The sequence below is a fragment of the Poromitra crassiceps genome (assembly GCF_964638095.1).
Source record: "Poromitra crassiceps genome assembly, chromosome: 29".
In the NCBI taxonomy this organism is placed as follows: Eukaryota; Metazoa; Chordata; class Actinopteri; order Beryciformes; family Melamphaidae; genus Poromitra; species Poromitra crassiceps.
In genome coordinates, this window is record NC_139641.1 from 7,652,212 (window position 1) to 7,657,644 (window position 5,433).

Sequence of the window (5,433 nt, forward strand, 5' to 3'; positions counted from 1 at the left end):
CACACACACACACACACACACACACACACCGTAAGAGGAGTAGTATTGTTAATTCCTTAATGATACTCATTCCTAGAACAAAACTGCAGGTGGCTGCTGACACAACTCACAATTACATTCAATTAGATCATTTCAAACTGGCTTTAATTTGACCTTAAATTAATCTGTCCTTATTTCAAAAATACACAATTCTGTCTGGTGGGACTGTTTCAATTCTAATTGTGTGTTTTCCTGCCACACACACACACACACACACACACACACACACACACACACACACACACACACACACACACACACACACACACACACACACACACACACACACACACACACACACACACACACACACACACAATTTTATTCGAGCTTCATTCATTATTGTTTTTTTTATCAACACTTGTCTTCAATGAGAATTGCATTTTCAAGCAGATCCTCAGCTGGCTGTAGTGTCGGGTGGATACTGTCAGTCAGGTGGTGAAATCTGTAGAACAGGTGCATCAGCGCCCCTCAGTGGTCACCCACGGTAGTCACAGTTTTCAGTGAAACTGCTGGTTTATGAGAACTCCGCCTCCGCCCTCATTCAGAGACGACAGGCGGATGACACAACACACACGGACCAGTCAGACTCTGTAGGCAAGTCGACGCATGTACAGTAGTAGGCCCTCTGTAGGCCTAATATAATATGAAGCAGATTAGTTTCCCACCCCGCTCTGAAGTCCTGATCTGCCTGCAGAAAGTCAACAAGCCGTTTCTCTCTTTATGAGGAGTCATGTGACTGAAAGACGCTCATCTGGCAGAGTCTCAGACACACAGATGGAATAAAACTGGGTTTAAACAGGGACATAAACTCAGTGGAAAAAGGTGACAGATATCAGCCCGGGCAGAGACACAAAAAAAAACACTCAAATCATTAACTTAACACAAGTGCGAGAAGGTGACTTTTACCTCACCTAAATGTACCTAAAGGTGACTGTCACCTAAAGGTGACTAGTTTCATCCCTGAATAAAATAATGATAGAAATAATAATGTAATAACACTCACCCTGCTTCTCCCTCCTGCTGCTCTGCTCTCTCAATGTAAAATGGAGTCGGTCTGACTGGCTCTCTGAACTGACACATTTTACTTTCACTTTCAAGTTTGCTCCTCCTCAGCCTGTACAGTTTGATATATGGTGCAAAATAAATACAACTCTCCCAAGAAACAATTGACAACAATAGCCTAGGCTAAACTGAGTTTTTTCAATTGTGCCTTCAAAGAAGTTCCTATATTTTATTTTTTACATGTGTGTTGGAATAAGACCGGAATAAGGCGGTGCTATGGAGGGTGGATCGTGCCTAAATCAAACTGCGGTCACGCCATCCGCACTTTGAGGAAGGGTAGTCGCGCTATCTGCACGTAAAATCTATTGAGCGTCTACTTCCCTCTGCACGGTAAAGAGTGGGTGAGCCCCTCATGGTGCCTTCAGGTACGCCTCGTACACCCAGAAAAGGCTACTAATGGCCACAGAGATTGTTGTAAACAGCACAGATAATGTTTTTCTTATCACTTTCCCCTGTTGAAATGCATACATCTGTCATTAAGGCTACTTTATTGTTCTTCAAGACAACATTTTTAATAATTAATTGTCAATGAGGTTGTTTGTGGTGCCATTTGTCTGTCTGTATGTCTGTTTATTAGAATTAGACAAAAACTAATATGCACATTTTCATGAAACTTGGTGGAAGGGTGAAGCATGGACAAAGGAAGAAGGCATTACATTTAGGTACGGATCTATGTCAGACTGACCTCATAGACTGATTATCAAAAGGCCATGAAAACTTCAAATCAATTTGTTTCCTGCAAACTCTACCAGATTCTTGCTCAGTACTCCCCAGTCTACCTACATGGTGATTTTCAAGTGGTTTTACTGCAGCATCTTGGAATAATCCAATGACAAAGTCATATAGCTACATTATGCATAATCTGACATAGACTGATTATCAAAAGGCCATGAAAACTTCAAATCAATTTGTTTCCTGCAAACTCCACCAGATTCTTGCTTAGTACTCCCCAGTCTACCTACCTGATGATTAGCAAGTGGTTTTACTGCAGCATCTTGGAATAATCCAATGACAAAGTCATATAGCTACATTATGCATAATCTGACATAGACTGATTATCAAAAGGCCATGAAAACTTCAAATCAATTTGTTTCCTGCAAACTCTACCAGATTCTTGCTCAGTACTCCCCAGTTTACCTACCTGGTGATTTTCAAGTGGTTTTACTGCAGCATCTTGGAATAATCCAATGTCAAAGTCATATAGCTCCATTACACGTAATATGACACATTGTCTGGGGCGAGCTTGCCCCACCCCCCCCCCACCCCCTCCGCTGGGGGCGGGGCCTCTCGTTCTGGTATAAGTATTTCATTCCTGAGTTACGAGGAGGTTCCGGGCCAGTACAGCAGATACGAGGTTTTGGGGGCAGCAGACATGTCTGGGCTTGTCTGGGGCGAGCTTGCACCCCCCCCCCCCCCCCTCCGCTGGGGGCGGGGCCTCTCGTTCTGCTATAAGTATTTCATTCCTGAGTTACGAGGAGGTTCCGGGCCAGTACAGCAGATACGAGGTTTTGGGGGCAGCAGACATGTCTGGGCTTGTCTGGGGCGAGCTTGCCACCCCCCCTCCGCTGGGGGCGGGGCCTCTCGTTCTGCTATAAGTATTTAATTCCTGAGTTACGAGGAGGTTCCAGGCCAGTACAGCAGATATGAGGTTTTGGGGGCAGCAGACATGTCTGGGCTTGTCTGGGGCGAGCTTGCCCCCCCCCCCTCCGCTGGGGGCGGGGCCTCTCGTTCTGCTATAAGTATTTCATTCCTGAGTTACGAGGAGGTTCCGGGCCAGTACAGCAGATATGAGGTTTTGGGGGCAGCAGACATGTCTGGGCTTGTCTGGGGCGAGCTTGCCCCCCCCCCCCCCCGCCCTCCGCTGGGGGCGGGGCCTCTAGTTCTGCTATAAGTATTTCATTCCTGAGTTACGAGGAGGTTCCAGGCCAGTACAGCAGATACGAGGTTTTGGGGGCAGCAGACATGTTATTTTAATTATGATCCATAATTAAAATAAGAAAATAATAGAGTTACCACTGTGCTCAGTTTGCTCTGTTTTAGCACTGTGCCAGCACTGGAGAAAGTAATGCAGTAACTTTAAGTTACTTGGATTAGTAACTGTAATAGAATTACTTTTTTGAAATTGTAATCCTTTACATTAGTTACTGGTGAAAGTAATACAATTACAGTCACATGTTAACTGCCCAATGCTGGCCATATGTACAGTACATACAGTATGGCAGCCTCCTGCTTTGAAGTCGTGACCTGTCCCACAATAGAATAATCAAAATGTCTACATCACTATAGATCACTATAGACGGCGTCCGGGGACTTCCGGTTTACTTCCGGTAACTTAGCGTTGTTCACAACACGGAGTGAGAGCAGAAGTAGCTCAATATATATGTCGTGACTCGTGTTCAAGTTGTGTGAACTGTCACAAGTGAATTTAGTCAAAAGGACAGCCTGCTAGCGTGAGACAATGCTGCTCCATAGGGTCCCATTATAAACTGCCCTTTGTTTACCAACATATAACAGATGATCATGACTAGAAGGGGATCATGTCTATGTTCCCCGGGTTCTATGTTCCCCGGGTTCTATATTCCCCATTTTTGCACATAGTGCAAGTAAAAACAGTAGGTACATAATGAAGTAGACAGGCAAACAAGTACTTTTAAAGTATGCAGTAAAATAAAGCAAACAGTGAAACACAATGGAATAGAAATAAGATAGAATAATAAAAATAGCAATTTGTCGGTAACGTGCAGTCAGGGCAAGTTTTCACCTTGTGAGTGCGTGTTTGTGTCATGAAGGCAGTGGTCCTGGAGACACCTACTGTTGTAGCAGGAACCACAGAAACTGTTTTGAGTACTTTGGCCAGGTTCTTTCTCTGTCTGTCTGTCTGTCTGTCTGTCTGTCTGTCTGTGGACAGATTCTGCCAACACAATCATGCAAGATGCAGTCACGAAACTTTACAGGTGTGTACATGACATCAAAATGAAGGCCGAGTTAGAAAATGGGTGTGATCCGAGTGTGATCCACATTCTGCATTTTGCCTGGAGAGGAGAAGAGGGGAGGGGAGAGGAGAGGAGGGGAGAGGAGAGGGTGGGGAGGGGACCAGAGTGGCTGCCTGGAGAGGAGAAGAGGGGAGGGGAGGGGAGAGGAGAGGAGGGGAGAGGAGAGGGTGGGGAGGGGACCAGAGTGGCTGCCTGGAGAGGAGAAGAGGGGAGGGGAGGGGAGAGGAGAGGAGGGGAGAGGAGAGGGTGGGGAGGGGACCAGAGTGGCTGCCTGGAGAGGAGAAGAGGGGAGGGGAGGGGAGAGGAGAGGAGGGGAGAGGAGAGGGTGGGGAGGGGACCAGAGTGGCTGCCTGGAGAGGAGAAGAGGGGAGGGGAGGGGAGAGGAGAGGAGGGGAGAGGAGAGGGTGGGGAGGGGACCAGAGTGGCTGCCTGGAGAGGAGAAGAGGGGAGGGGAGGGGAGAGGAGAGGAGGGGAGAGGAGAGGAGAGGGTGGGGAGGGGACCAGAGTGGCTGCCTGGAGAGGAGAAGAGGGGAGGGGAGGGGAGGGGAGAGGAGAGGAGAGGAGGGGAGAGGAGAGGGTGGGAGAGGAGAGGGTGGGGAGGGGACCAGAGTGGCTGCCTGGAGAGGAGAAGAGGGGAGGGGAGGTAACAATGTAATGTGCGTACAACTCGTAAATACATTAAATACGATGTATCCGAGGAGCACGTGAACGCACGATAAGTTCATTACGAGAGAGATGTTCACATTCCTCCCGCGTCGCAGGCTGCTGCCATCAACTCAGTGACCAAGACTCGTTTTTTTTTACTTGCACTGCTGCACGTGACGGATAGTCGTCATCGACTTGACTTTATTGGTAGAAAGGTCGACTTAAAAAAAAACAGGAGTCGTGCAACCCCTAGTGTGAATATCCCGAAAGAGTGGCAACACACAAACACACACACACACGCACACACACACACACACACGCGCGCGCACACACACACACACACCCACGCATGCGCACAGAAGCACGTGACTCACTTTGTCCATTCACTTCCATGCACTCACCTACTGATTGTGATTGTCACTGTATTACATTTGCACTGAACGTGTCTTCTTTGTATGAAAATGCTTTACCATGGCTTGAAAGCTATCAGAAGTGCACAATAATATTCACTAAGTACTTAATGAACATGTCCCTATCATGTAATACAGCATATTGACACCGTGTAACAACACAGTAATGTGAGTACAAAGTATACAAACCCTTTGTGTACTAAAATAAGAACAAGAAATAACAATAAGAAAGTAAGTCAACATGACAAGGTGTTTAGTTTCATTTCTTTGACATGGTCTAT